The following is a 16,058-nucleotide window of genomic DNA, read 5'->3' as shown; positions in this document are numbered from 1 at the left end:
CCCAGAATTTTTCATGTTTTATTGTTTCACCACATTGAATCACTGTGGATTTAATGTGGCTTTTTTCGACACAGATCAACAGAAAAAGACTCTTTTGTGTCAAAGTGAAAACATATCTCTACACAGCGATCTAGATTAATTACAATTATTAAACACAAATAATTGATTGCATAAGTATTCATACCTTTCAAGTCAGTATTTAGTAGATGCACCTTTGGCAGCAATTACAGCCTTGAGTCTGTGGGATAGGTCTCCATCAGCTTTGCACATCTGGACAGTGCAATATGTCCCCATTCTACTTTACAAAACTGCTCAAGCTCTATCAGATTGCATGGGGATCGTGAGTGAACTGCCCTTTTCAAGCCCAGCCACAAATTCTCAGTTGGATTGAGGTCTGGACTCTGACTTGGCCACTCCAGGACATTAACTTTGTTGTTATTTAAGCTTTGTATAGCTTTGGCTTTATTCTTGGGGTCATTGTCTTGCTGGAAAACAAATCTTCTCCCAAGTCACAGTTCTCTTGCAGATTGCATCAGGTTTTCCTCCAGGATTTCCCTGTATGTTGCTGCATTCATTTTAGTCTCTACCTTCACAAGCCTTCCAGGGCCTGCTGCAGTGAAGCATCCCCAGAGCGTGAGAAAGCCACCACCATTCTTCACAGTAGGAATGGAGTGTTTTTGATTATGTGTGGTATTTGGCTTATGCAAAAGATAGCATTTGTTCTGATGGCCAAAAAGCTCAAATTTGAGTTCATCAAACCGTAGAACTTTCTTCCAGCTGACTTCAGAGTCTCCACATACCATCTAGCAAACTCTAGCTGAGATTTCATGCAGGTGTTTTTTCCCCAACAGTGGCTTTCTCATAAAGCTGTGACTGATGAAGCACCCTGGCAACAGTTGTTGTATGTGCAGTCTCTCCCATCTCAGCTACTGAAGCTTGTAACTCCTCTAGATTTGTCATAGGTCTCTTGGTGGCCTCCCTCACTAGTGCCCCTCATAACACAGTCACTCAGTTTTTGGGGACGGTTTGCTCTAGGCTGAGTTACAACTATGCCATATTTTTTCCATTTTTTGATTATTGATTTAACTGTACTCCAAGGGATATTCAGTGACTTGAAAATTTTCTTAAATCCATCTCCCAACTTGTGCTTTTCAATAACCTTTTTGCAGAGTTGATGGAGTGTTCTTTTATCTTCATGGTGTCATTTTTGCCAGCATACTGACTCTGCAGCAGTTGGACCTGCCGAATATGGGTGTATTTATACTACAATCAATTCCAACACCTTGACTGCACACAGGTGATCTCCATTTGATTAATTACATGACCTTGAAACCAATTGGCTGCACCAGTAATGATTTGATCTGTCATATTAAAAGGGGTCAATACTTATACACTCAAGTATTTTGTGTTTTATGTTTGTAATTAATTCAGATCGCTTTGTAGAGATCTGTTTTCACTTTGACATGGAAGAGTCTTTACCTGATGATCAGTGTCTAAAAAGTCTAATTAAAGCCATTGTGATTCAATGTTGTAAAATAATAAACACAAAAACTTCCAAAACTTTTTATGGGCACTGCATTTACTGTGAATGCCCACAAGAAAATGAACTTCAGAGAGGTGACGTACACAGTCCTGAGCACTTATAGTAATGTTATATATTGCACTGTACTGCTGCCACAAAAAAACAAATTTCATGACATATTTGAGTGATGATAAAGCTGATTCTGATATGGGTCTCTATTGTGGACTGAGAGTGGGAGGGGACAGGGAAAGGGAAATCATGGTTGGGAAAGGTGGAAGGGAGAGGGGAGGGAACGTGAAGCGCCAGAGAGACATTCTATAATGATCAAGAAACTAATCGTTTGGAATCAAGTAACCTTGCCTTGTGTCTTAGGACTGAGTGTGTCCACACACACACACAACCACCCCCACCCCCACCCCTGGCACATGTTCTCGGCCACCTGTCCCATACACTTCCCGTGGTGCTTCCCCCTCGACATTCCCAACATCTATTGCTCCCACAAACATGAGAAAATCTGCAGATACTGGAAACACACACAAAATGCTGGTGAACGCAGCAGGCCAGGCAGCATCTACAGGAAGAAGTACAGTCGATGTTTCGGGTCAAGACCATTTATCAGGACTAATGGAAAAAAGAGATAGTAGGAGATTTGAAAGTGGGAGGGGGAGGGGTGCCCAAAATGATAGGAGAAGACAGGAGGGGGAGGGATGAAGCTAAGAGCTTGGAAGTTGATTTTCAAAAGGGATACAAGGCTGGAGAAGGGGGAGTATCATAGGATGGAAGGCCTTGGAAGAAAGAAAGGGGGAGGGGAGCACCAGAGGAAGATGGAGAACAGACAAGGAGTTATTGTGAAAGGGAAAGAGAGAAAAAAAATTAAAAATTAGGGATGGGGTAAGAAGGGGAGGAGGGGCATTAACGGGTTAATTATCCATTCCCCCCCCCCAACTTTCCTTTGCTACATCGAGGACTGCATTGGCGCCGCTTCCTGCACGCATGCTGATCTCGTTGACTTCATCAACTTTGCCTCCAACTTTCACCCTGACCTCAAGTTTACCTGGTCCATTTCCGACACCTCCCTCCCCTTCCTTGATCTTTCTGACTCCATCTATGGAGACAGCTTATCTGCTGATATCTACTATAAGCCTACGGACTCTCACAGAGGAAATTAAGAACCTGGTGCATGGTGCGAAGACAATAACCTATGCCTCAACGTCAGCAAGACAAAGGAATTGGTTGTTGACTTCAGAAGGAGTAGCGGACTGAACGACCCCATTTACATCGGTGGTGCACAAGTGGAACAGGTCAAAAGCTTCAAATTCTTCGAGGTCAAAATCACAAATGACTTGACTTGGTCCAACCACGCAGAGTTCACTGCCAAGAAGGCCCACCAGCGCCTTTACTTCCTGAGAAAACTAAAGAAATTTGACCTGTCCCCTAAAACCCTCACTAATTTTTATAGATGCACCATAGAAAGCATTCTTCTAGCGTGCATCACAACCTGGTATGGAAGTTGTCCTGTCCAAGACTGAAAGAAGCTGCAGAAGACCGTGAACAGGGCGCAGCACATCACACAAACCAATCTTCTGTCCTTGGACTCACTTTACACCGCACGCTGTTAGAGCAGTGCTGCCAGGATAATCAAGGACACGACCCACCCAGCCAACACACTTTTCGTCCCTCTTCCCTCCGGGAAAAGGCTCAGGAACTTGAAGATTCGTACGGCCAGATTTGGGAACAGCTTCTTTCCAACTGTGATAAGACTGCTGAACAGATCTTGACCCGGATCTGGGCCGTACCCTCCAAATACCTAGACCTGCCTCTCGGTTTTTTTGCACTACCTTACTTTCCATTTTTCTATTTTCTATTTATGATTTATAATTTAAAATTTTAATATTTACTAATTTTTACTATTTTTAATATTTTTAATATTTAATATTTGTAATCCAGGGAGAGGGAAGCACAGAATCAAATATCGCTGTGATGATTGTATGTTCTAGTATCAATTGTTTGGCGACATTAAAGTATAAAGTATAAAGCTACCTGGACTATTCCTCTTCCCACCCTGTTACTTGTAAAAATGCCATCCCCTTCTCTCAATTCCTCTGTCTCAGCCACATCTGCTCTCAGAATGAGGCTTTTCATTCCAGGAGATGTCTTCCTTTTTTAAAGAAAGGGGCTTCCCTTCCTCCATCATCAACTCTGCTCTCAAACGCATCTCCCCCATTTCACGCTCATCTGCTCTCACTCCATCCTCCCGCCACCCCACCAGGAATAGGATTCCCCTTGTCCTCACCGACCACCCCACCAGCCTCCGGGTCCAACATATTATTCTCTGTAACTTCTGCCATCTCCAATGGGATCCCACCACTAAGCACATTTTTCCCTCCCCCCCCCCCCCGCTTTCCGCAGGGATCGGTCCCTATGCGACTCCCTCGTCCATTCGTCCCCCATCCCTCCCCACCGATTTCCCTCCTGGCACTTATCCTTGTAAGCGGAACAAATGCTACACATGCCCTTACAGTTCCTCCCTTACCACCATTCAGGGCCCCAGACGGTCCTTCCAGGTGAGGCGACACTTCACCTGTGAGTCTGCTGGGGTGATATACTGCGTCCGGTGCTCCCGGTGTGGCTTTCTATATATTGGCGAGACCCAACGCAAACTGGGAGATCGTTTCGCTGAACACCTACGCTCTGTCCACCAGAGAAAACAGGATTTCCCAGTGGCTACACATTTTAATTCCACGTCCCATTCCCATTCCGATATGTCAATCCATGGCCTCCTCTACTGTCGAGATGAAACCACACTCAGGATGGAGGAACAACACCTTATATTCTGTCTGGGTAGCCTCTAACCTAATGGCATGAACATTGATTTCTTTAACTTCTGTTAATGCCCCTCCTCCCCTTCTTACCCCATCCCTAATTTTTAATTTTTTTTCTCTCTTTCCCTCTCACAATAACTCCTTGCTTGTTCTCCATCTTCCTCTGATGCTCCCCTCCTCCGTTCTTTCTTCCAAGGCCTTCCACCCTATGATACTCCCCCTCCTCCAGCCTCGTATCCCTTTTGCCAATCACCTGTCCACCTCTTAGCTTCATCCCTCCCCCTCCTGTCTTCTCCTATCATTTTGGGTCTCCCCCTCCCCCTCCCACTTTCAAATCTCTTTTTTCCGTTAGTCCTGACGAAGAGTCTCGACGCAAAATGTTGACTGTACTTCTTCCTATAGATGCTGCCTGGCCTGCTGCGTTCACCAGCATTTTGTATCTATTGCTCCCACCAGATTTACAAACATACAGTATTTCTGTTTTTGCACATTTTAAAAAATCTATTCAATATACGTAATTGATTTACGTGTTTATTTATTATTATTTTTCTCTCTCTCTCTGCTAGATTATCTATTGCATTGAACAGCTGCTGCTAAATCAACAAATTTCATATCAGATGCCAGTGATAATAAACCTGTTTCTGATTCTGAAACTCACTCTCGGCTCCATATTGTCAAATACAGTACTGTGTAAAGGTGTTGGGCACCCTATCTATATATATCATATATACCATCTTGGGGTCCGAGTCCATAGGACACTCAAAGCTGCTGCGCACGTTGACTCTGTGGTTAAGAAGGCATACGGTGCATTGGCCTTCATCAACTGTGGGACTGAGTTTAAGAGCCGAGAGGTAATGTTACAGCTATATAGGACCCTGGTTAGGCCCCACTTGGAGTACTGTGCTCAGTTCTGGTCGCCTCACTACAGAAAGGATGTGGAATCCATAGAAAGTGTGCAGGGGAGATTTACAAGGATGTTGCCTGGATTGGGGAGCATGCCTTGTGAGAATAGGTTGAGTAAACTCAGCCTTTTCTCCTTGGAGTGACGGAGGATGAGAGGTGACCTGACAGAGGTGTACAAGAAAATGAGAGGCATTGATCGTGTGGATAGTAATGGTTGCCACAAGAGGACACAGGTTTAAGGTGCTGAGGAGAAGGCACAGAGGAGATGTCAAGGGCAAGTTTTTTACTCAGAGAGTGGTGAGTGAATGGAATGGGCTGCCGGCAACAGTGGTGGAGGCGGATACAATAGAGTTTTTTAAGAGACTTTTAGGTAGGTACATGGAGCTTAGTAAGATAGAGGGTTATAGGTAACCCGAGTAATTTCTAAGGTAGGGACATGTTCAGCACAACTCTGTGGGCCGAAGGGCCTGTATTGAGCTGTAGGTTTTCTATAACTTCTATGTATATACTATATGCTTTGAGAGCTTTTCAGAGTACTGTACATACCTTGATCATAAATTTACTTTGAACATTTGAACACAGATGTTAGGATCTGGAGTAAAAACAAACTGCTCGTGTAACTCAGTGGAAGGAACTGGATTGCCAATTTTTCAGTCCCATCAAGCACACTCTTTTTCCGTTTTTTTTCATATTATAGTTAGAACATAGAATAGTACAGCACAATACAGGCCCTTCAGCCCACAACGTTATGCCGACCCTCAAACCCTGCCTCCCATATAAGCTCCCACCTTAAATTCCTCCGTATACCTGTCTAGTAGTCTCTTAAACTTCACTAGTGTATCTGCCTCCACCACTGACTCAGGCAGTGCATTCCACGCACCAACCACTCTCTGAGTAAAAAACCTTCCTCTAATATCCCCCTTGAACTTCCCATCCCTCACCTTAAAGCCATGTCCTCTTGTATTGAGCAGTGGTGCCCTGGGGAAGAGGCGCTGGCTATCCACTCTATCTATTCCTCTTATTATCTTGTACACCTCTATCATGTCTCCTCTCATCCTCCTTCTCTCCAAAGAGTAAAGCCCTAGCTCCCTTAATCTCTGATCATAATGCATACTCTCTAAACCAGGCAGCATCCTGGTAAATCTCCTCTGTACCCTTTCCAATGCTTCCACATCCTTCCTATAGTGAGGCAACCAGAACTGGACCGAGTACTCCTAGTGTGGCCTAACCAGAGTTTTATAGAGCAGCATCATTACATCACGACTCTTAAACTCTATCCCTCGACTTATGAAAGCTAACACCTCGTAAGCTTTCTTAACAACCCTATCCACCTGTGAGGTTACTTTCAGGGATCTGTGGACATGTACCCCCAGATCCCTCTGCTCCTCCACACTACCAAGTATCCTGCCATTTACTTTGTACTCTGCCTTGGAATTTGTCCTTCCAAAGTGTACCACCTCACACTTCTCTGGGTTGAACTCTATCTGCCACTTCTCAGCCCACTTCTGCATCCTATCAATGTCTCTCTGCAATCTTTGCCAATCTATCTACAACACCACCAACCTTTGTGTCATCTGCAAACTTGCTAACCGACCCCCACATCCAGGTCATTAATAAAAATCACAAAAAGTAGAGGTCCCAGAACAGATCCTTGTGGGACACCACTAGTCACAATCCTCCAGTCTGAATGTACTCCCTCCACCACCACCCTCTGCCTTCTGCAGGCAAGCCAATTCTGAATCCACCTGGCCAAACTTCCCTGGATCCCATGCCTTCTGACTTTCTGAATAAGCCTATTGTGTGGAACCTTGTCAAATGCCTTACTAAAATCCATATAGATCACATCCACTGCACTACTCTCATCTAGATGCCTGGTCATCTCATCAAAAAACCCTATCAGCCTTGTTAGACACAATCTGCCCTTCACAAAGCCATGCTGACTGTCCCTGATCAGACCATGATTCTCTAAATGCCCAGAGATCCTATCTCTAAGAATCTTTTCCAACAGCTTTCCCACCACAGACGTAAGGCTCACTGGTCTATAATTACCCGGACTATCCCTACTACCTTTTTTGAAAAAGGCGACAAATTTCGCTCCCACCAATCCTCCAGTACCACTCCCGTAGACAACAAGGACATAAAGATCCCAACCAGAGGCTCAGCAATTTCTTCCCTCGCCTCGTGGAGCAGCCTGGGGAATATACCGTCAGGCCCCGGGGACTTATCCATCTTGATATATTTTAACAACTCCAACACCTCCTCTCCCTTAATATCAACATGCTCCAGAACATCAACCTCACTCCTATTGTTCTCACCATCATCAAGTTCCCTCTCATTGGTGAATACCAAAGAGAAGTATTCATTGAGGCTGTCACTCACATCTTCCCACCTTTATCTCTAATCGGTCCTACCTTCACTCCTGTCATCCTTTTGTTCTTCACATAATTAAAGAATGCCTTGCAGTTTTCCTTTACCCTACACGCCAAGGCCTTCTCATGACTCCTTCTTGCTCTCCTCAGCCCCTTCTTAAGCTCCTTTCTTGCTTCCCTATATTCCTCAATAGACCCATCTGATCCTTGCTTCCTAAACCTCATGTATGCTGCTTTCTTGCACCTGACTAGATTTTCCACCTCATTTGTCACCGATGGTTCCTTCACCCCACCATTCTTTATCTTCCTCGCCGGGACAAATTGATCCCTAACATCCTGCAAGAGATCTCTACACATCAACCACATGTCCGTAGTACATTTCCCTGCAAAAACACCATCCCAATTCACACCCGCAAGTTCTAACTTTATAGCCTCATAATTTGTCATTCCCCAATTAAAAATTTTCCTGTCCTCTCTGATTCTATCCTTTTCCACGATAATGCTGAACGCCAGGGAGCAGTGGTCACTGTCCCCCAGATGCTCACCCACTGAGAGATCGGTGACCTGACCTGGTTCATTACCTAATACTAGATCTAGTATGGCATTGCCCTGAGTCAGCCTGTCAACATATTGTGACAGGAATCCATCCTGGACACACTTAACAAACTCTGCGTCGTCCAAACCCTTGGAACTAATCAGGTGCCAATCAAGGTTAGGGAAGTTAAAGTCACCCATGATAACAACCCTGCTATTTTTGCACCTTTCCAAAATCTGCCTCCTGATCTGCTCCTCTGTATCTCTGTTGCTGCCAGGGTGCCTGCAGAATACCCCCAGTAGAGTAACTGCTCCCTTCCTGTTCCTGACTTCCACCCATACTGACTTAAAAGAGGATTCTGCTACATTACCCACCCTTTCTGTAGCTGTAATATTATCCCTGACCAGTAATGCCACCCCTCCACCCCTTTCCCCCCCTCTCTATCCCTTCTAAAGCACTGAAATCCAGGAATATTGAGAATCCATTCCTGCCCTGGTGCCAGCCAAGTCTCTGTAATGGCCACTACATCATAATTCCATGTATGTATCCAAGCTCTCAGTTCATCATCTTTGTTCCTGATGCTTCTTGCATTGAGGTACACACATTTCAGCCCTTCTATCTTACTGTCTTTACACCATTTATTCTGCTTCTCTTTCCTCAAAGCCTCTCTGTATGTTAGATCTGGCGTTACTCCATGCAGTTCTTTCACTGCTCTATCGCTCCGGATATTAATTTCTTTATTTAATTTAGAGATTTAGAAATTAAAGATTTAAAGCAGGGAATAGGCCCACTGAGTCGCACTGCTCGGCAGCCCATGTATTCAACACCAGCCTAATCACAGGACAATTTACATCGACCAGTTGACCTACTCGCTAGCACGTCTTTGGAATGCAGGAGGAAACCGGAGCACCCAGAGAAAGTCCACGTGGTCCACAGGAAGAAGTACAATCTTCTTGTAGAGGACACTGGAATTGAACTCTGAACTCCAAATGCCCCGAGCTGGAATGTCATCGTGTGAAGCACTGCGTTACCATGGCACTTTAATGTTTTATTTGCCAATAATTTGTATTCAAGTTTTTCTGCAGTGCACCTTGACACTCATTTTCCATTCAATCCAGAGTAACACACTCTCCATACTAGAGGAGCTCACCCTTCATCTACCTGGAAAGGAGGGGGAAGAAGCCAAAATGAAAAGACAGTGGGGGGGGGGGCGGGGGAAGAACAAACTGGCAGGTGAGACCATGTGAGGGAAATGATGGGGGGTGCAGGATTCTTAGAGTTACAGGGAAGTACTCACCCCGAAGTTGCAGGAGGCGAGTAGCTGGGTGACCGTCAGGAGAAATGGAAATAGGAAGTTAGAGCAGAGCAACCCTGTGGCCATTCCCCTCAAAAACAAGTGTACCGTTTTGGATACTTTTGTGGGGGATGACCTGCCAGGAGAATGCCACGGAGACCAGGTTACAGGCACTGAGCATGGATCCGTGGTGCAGGAGGGAAAAAGAGAGAAGAAGGGAGCGGTAGTGATAGGGACTCGATACCAAGGGGAACAGACAGGAGTTTCTGTGGATGTGAACGGGACACCCGGATGGTATGTTGACTCCCAGGTGCCAGGGTCAGGGATGTCTCAGATCACATCCACAATATTTTGGACAGGAAGAGAGAACAGCCTGTACCAATTGTTACCAATGACATAGGAAGGAAAAGCAAAGAGGTCCTGAAAAGAGAATTTAGAGAGCTAGGTAGAAAGCAGAGAAGCAGGACTTCCCGGGTAGTAATTTCTGGATTGCTGTCTGTGCCATGCGCCAATGAGGGTAGAAACAGTAGCAACTGGAAGATAAGTGCGTGGCTGAGAAGGTGGTGCAGGGGGCAGGGCTTCAGGTTCTTGGATCATTGGGATCTCTTCTGGGGGAGGTATGACCTGTTCAAAAGTGATAGGTTGCACCTGAACCTGAGGGGACAAATATTCCTGCAGGCAGGTTTGTTAGAGCTGTTGGGGAGGGTTTAAACTAACTTGACAGGGGGGTGGGAACCAGAGTGAAGGGACTCAGGATAGGACAGATGGTAAAAAAGTAAAGATAGCATGCAGTCAGACTATCAGGAAGGGCAAGCAGGTAATGGGACATAGCTGCAGCCAACAGGCTGAGTATCAAATTATTAGGGATGCAGAGTCAGAAATGATAGCAAATACGGTACTCAAGGTGTTGTATCTAAATGCACGTTGTATAAGAAATAAGGTGGACTGTTTTGTTGTAGTGTTACAGATTGCCAGGTATGATGTCAAATTAGTTGAAAGATGTGACACAGGATCAGAAGAAGTTGAATCCTTGTGAGTTGAGTTAAGAAACTGCAAAGGTAAAAGGACATTGATGGCAATTATATACAGGCCTCTCAAGAGTGGCTCGGAAGTGGACCGTAGGTTACAACAGGAAATAGAAAAGGCGAGTCAAAAAGGCAATGTTATGGAAGGTTTTAACATGCAGGTCAATTGGGAAAATTGGGTTCATAATGGATCTCAAGAGAGTGATCTTGTTGAATTCCCAAGAGATAGCTTTTTAGAACAGTTTGTCATTGAGCCTACTAGGGGATCAGCTATACTGGATTGGGTGTTACGTAATGAACCAGAGGCGATTAGAGAGCTTAAGGTAAAAAGACCTTTAGGAACCAGTGATAACAATATAATTGTGTTCAACATGAAATGTGATGGGGAGAAAGTAAAGTCTGATGTATCAGTATTTCAGTGGAGTAAGGGAAATTCCAGTGGCATGACAGGAGTTGGCTAAAGTAAATTGGAAGGAGCTGCTGGCAGGAATGTCAGCAGAGCAGCAATGGCGTGCATTTCTGGGGAAAATGAGGAAGGTGCAGGACATATGTATTCCAAAAATGAAGAAACACTCAAATGGTAAAATAGTACAACTGTGGCTGACAAGGGAAGTTAAAGCTATTGTATAAGCAAAAGAAAGGAGCAGAGTGAAGTGATGGTGACGCTAAATGGTGGCTCCTTTGCTTGCATCTTCAGAAACAGCTCTATTTTCATCTTTAATATCTTTATTTTTCCCTTTCAGGGTCCTTTTGAAGACCTTGACCTGGAGTTACACGTTGACTACGGTTCATTGTGAGAATGGGATCTGCTCTCAGGGTTTCATAACCGGCCGTTGTTCAGCTCGCCAAGGGCTCGGCCTAAGAGTTCGGCTTGGCTTTGGAGGCCTAGGATCTCGGGGCTCTGGAGGCGGGCAGTTCGAAGGTTGGTGTCATGGCAGGAGATGCATGTGTCATTGGTGGAGTCAGAGTGTGACCGGAGACTTGAGATCTTTGGACAAAGAGCTTGAAAAAAGTGACGTAGCAGACTTTTAACATTGTAAACCAGTGAGTTGTTTGTTATGTATCCCCGCTCACTGTGAAACGGAGACATCTCTTTCTCTCTTATTAGGGATGCTGAGTGAAATGCAAAGTCTATGGGGTACAGCAAGTCTGTGTCTTTGCTGTTGCTTTCCTCATGCTTGAGTGCTCAGTGGTGGGTGCCAATGCTTTTTTTTGCTGGTGGGAGCAGGGGAGATTGTTGCTTGCTACCACTTATGCGTGGGAGGGAGGGGAGCTGGGGCAGGACTTTGGGGTTCTAACAATTAGTTCTTATTCATTCTTTGGGGCACTCCTCTGTATTCATGGCTGGTTGCGAAGAAAAAGCATTTCAGGATGTAACAACACACATCAAAGTTGCTGGTGAACGCAGCAGGCCAGGCAGCATCTCTAGCAAGAGGTACAGTCGACGTTCCGGGCCGAGACCCTTCGTCAGGACTAACTGAAGGAAGAGTGAGTAAGGGATTTGAAAGTGGGAGGGGGAGGGGGAGGGGGAGATCCAAAATGATAGGAGAAGACAGGAGGGGAAGGGATGTATATTGTTTACATTTCTCTGACGTTAAATGTACCTTTGAAACCTTTGAAGGCACACAACAAAGCAAAAATTAGTGAGAAGATAGAGGATTGGAAGTTTCTAAAACCTACAGTGATAACTAAAAAAGTCATTAGAAGGGAAAAGATGAAATATGAAAGTAAACTAGAAAATAATATCAAAGTGTATAGAAAAAGTTTTTCAAGTGTGTTAAAAATAAAAGAGAAATGAGAGTGGATATAGGACTGCTAGAAAATGAGGCAGGAGAAATAATAACAAGGGACAAGGAGATGGCAGATGAACTAAATGAGTATTTTGCATTAATCTTCACTGTAGAAGACACTAGCATCCTGATGTAGTGTGTGAAGGAAGAGAAGTGGGTGCAGTTAGTGTTACAGGAGAGAAGGTGCTCAAAATCTGAAAGATCTAAAGGCACCCGGACCAGAGGAACTGCTAGGGTTCTGAAAGAGGTAGCGTTAGAGATTGTGGTGACATTAGAAATGATCTTTCAAAAATCTTTGGGCTCTGGCAAGGGCCAGAAGACTGGAAGATTGCAAATGTTACTCCACTCTTTAAGAAAGGACGGAGGCAGCATAAAGGAAATTATAGACCAGTTAGCCTGACCTCAGAGGTTGGGAAGATTTTAGTGTCAATTGTTAAGGATGACGTGATGGAGTACTTGGGGACACAAGACAAAGTCAGCAGGGTTTCCTTGAGGGAAAATCCTGCCTGACGAACCTTTTGGTATTCTTTGAGGAGATTACAAGTAGGATAGATAAGTAGATGTTGTATATTTGGACTTTCAGAAGGCCACACATAGGCTGCTTACCAAGAGCCCGTGGTGTTACAGGAAAGTTACTAACATGGTTAGAGCAGTGGCTGGTTGGTAGGAGGCATCAACTGGGAATAAAAGGATCCTTGGAGTTTAGAAGAATGAGGGGAGACCTCATAGAAACATTTTGAATGTTAAAAGGCATGGACAGAGTGGATGTGGCAAAGTTGTTTCCCCGATGGGGAAGTCTAGGACGAGAGGGCATGACTTCAGGATTGAAGGGCGCCCTTTCAGAACAGACATGCAAAAAATTTTTTTTAGTCAGAGGGTGGTGAATCTATGGAATTTGTTGCCACGGGCGGCAGTGGAGGCCAAGTCATTGGGTGTATATAAGGCAGAGATTGATAGGTATCTGAGTAGCCAGGGCATCAAAGGTTATGGTGAGAAGGCGGGGCAGTGGGACTAAATAGGATAAAATGGATCAGCTCATGATAAAATGGCGGAGCAGACTTGATGGGCCGAATGGCCTACTTCCGCTCCTTTGTATTATGGTCTTATGGTCTTATGGTCTTTTCTGGTTGGCTGCCAGTGACTAGTGGTGTTCCACAGGGATCGGTGTTGGGACCACTTCTTTTTATGTTGTATTTAAATGATTTTGATGATGGAATAGATGGCTTTGTTGCCAAGTTTGCAGATGATACAAAGATTGGTGGAGGGGCAGGTAGTGTTGAGGAAACAGGTAGGATGCAGAAGGACTTAGACAGATTAGGAAATGGGCAAGAAAGTGACAAATGAATACAGTGTTGGAAAATGCATGGTCATGCACTTTGGTAGTAGAAATAAATGTGCAGACTATTTTCTAAACGGGGAGTAAATCCAGGAATCTGAGATGCAGAGAGACTTGGGAGTCCTTGTGCAGGACACCCTAAAGGTTAACTTTCAGGCTGAGTTGGTGGTGAGGAAAGCATTCATTTCAAGAGGTCTAGAATACAAGAGTAAGGATGTGTTGCTGAGGCTTTATAAGGCACTGGTGAGGCCTCGCCTTGAGTATTGTGAACAGTTTTGGTCCCCTTATCATAGAAATGATGTGCTGGCATTGGAGAGGGTCCAGAGGAGGTTCACAAGGATGATTTCAGGAATAAAAGCTTTATCATGTGAGGAACATTTGATGGCTCTCGGTCTGTACTCGCTGGAATTCAGAAGTATGACGGGGGGGATCTCATTGAAACCTTTCAAATGTTGAAAGGCCCAAACAGAGTAGATGTGGATAGGTTGTTTCCCTTGGTGGGAGAGTCTAGGACAAGGGGCACAGCCTCGGCATAGAAGGGCGCCCTTTCAAAACAGAGATGCGGAGAAATTTCTTTAGCCAGTGGGTGGTGAATTTGTGGAATTTGTTGCCACATGCATCTTTGGAGGCCAGATTGTTGGGTGTATATAAGGCAGAGATTGATAGGTTCTTGATTGGACATGGCACCAAAGGTTACAGGGAGAAAGCCAGGAACAGGAGTTGAGGAGGTGATTTAACATAAGGATCAGCCATGATTGAATGGCAGAGCAGAATCGATGGGCCAGATGGCCTAATTCTGTTCCTATGTCTTATTGTCTTTTGGTCTTATGGTCTGACTGAGAAGCTGTGAAGTGATAGGTGGAGAAGGTAAATGCCTGAAAAAGCAGGAATCTGATAGAAGAGGACAGTGGATCATGAAAGAAAGGGAAGCAGGAGGGAGTTGAGGCCCTAAGTGGAGTTGATGAGGTGAGAAGAAGCGAAGTGGTGAGAGGGAAGCCAGAATGGGGAATGGAAAAAGAGAGTGGGGGTGGGGGAGGGGCAGAAATGACCACGTGAAACCAGGTGAGGCTTTAATCAATTTAACCCAATTGTTTCATTCATGTTAACAGTGAGCATTCAGTAATGTCTTAAAAACAGCAGCTGACGATAATGTATATATTTTAGTCCTTCAAAGCCCTTATTTGCTCCATTTCCAATAATCAGGTATCTGTCATTGTTATCTTGCATGAACTCATAATAAACTGTGCTTTCTACAGTGTCTCCGGTAACTGTAGAGGCCACCTTTCATTTTGCATGGCTGCGTATATTATTTGTGTTTCTGAGCTACCCTGGTTTCTATGAATTCATAATTGAGAAATGCAACAAATATGATAGCTCAATATACCTGCCAAGGAAAATATGACTGGATAATGATTGATATTGCAAAGAATCTGGCTTTGCATTGTGTGCATCTCCAGTTTGCTCTGACACATGGGATTATAATGAATAGGGATGTTTAATCTGAAATGGAGGTTGAACATTTCATTGTGTCATCCATTCTCTGTCCCTATCATTGAGAAAGCACATGGAAGTTGCTCATGAATTGAAAAGATATAAAAGAAATTGCATATATCTTTGAAAAAGAACAAAAAAAAATCCGTGGCTGTTGGTAAAGTGGGCTAGATGGGCAGCACTCTCACGGGGCTGAATAGTCACCTTCCACCAGGAAAGGGGGGTGAAGCCCCTACATGAAGGTACAGTAGTCGAAATCATTCTCAAAATGCAAACGTCTGTATGTGTGTCAACCCATTAGTTATAAAGAAACTATTCTTATTCTCAGTAGCCACTTTATTACATACCTCCTGTACCTAATAAACTAGCCATCCAGCGTATGATTCTATTCCTTCCATAACACCACTAGGAGCAGAATTAGACCATTTGGCCCATAGAGTCTGCTCCACCGTATCATCATTGCTGGTACAATTTTCCTCTCAGCTCCAATCTCCTGCCTTCTCCCCATATCCCTTCACGCCCTGACCAATCAATAATCTATTAGGTTCTACCTTAAATATAATTAAAGATATCCTCCACAGCTGCCTGTGGCAAGGAATTCCACAGGTTCATGACACTCTAGCTAAAGAAATTCCTCCTCATCTTTGTAATAAAAGGACGCTCCTCTATTCTGAGATTATGTTGTCTGGTTTTAGTTTCTCTCACCATAGGAAACATCCTCTCCACATCTACTCTACCAAGGCCTTTCACCATTTCATAGGGTTCAGTGAGGTCACTCCTCATTCTTCTGAATTCCAGTGATTATATGCCCAGAGCCAATCAAACACTTTTAATATGACAAGCCACTCAATCCTGGAATCATTTTCATGAACCTCCTTCAAACCCTCTCCAGTTTCAACATATCTTGTCTAAGATAAGTGGCCCAAAACTGCTCACAATACTCTTAGTAATGCCTCACCAGTGCTATGAAG

General features: G+C 44.4%; 1 protein-coding gene across 1 annotated transcript in view; it reads right to left on the bottom strand.

Moving 5' to 3' along the window:
- Positions 1-16,058, bottom strand: part of LOC140211221 (PC3-like endoprotease variant B) — a 1,844,543-nt gene that overhangs the window by 882,014 nt on the left and 946,471 nt on the right. The window lies entirely within an intron of this gene.

The sequence above is a fragment of the Mobula birostris genome, chromosome 2 (genome assembly GCF_030028105.1).
Source record: "Mobula birostris isolate sMobBir1 chromosome 2, sMobBir1.hap1, whole genome shotgun sequence".
Taxonomy (NCBI): domain Eukaryota; kingdom Metazoa; phylum Chordata; class Chondrichthyes; order Myliobatiformes; family Myliobatidae; genus Mobula; species Mobula birostris.
Note: the sequence above shows the minus strand (reverse complement) of the source record. Positions and strands in the feature narration are given on the sequence as shown.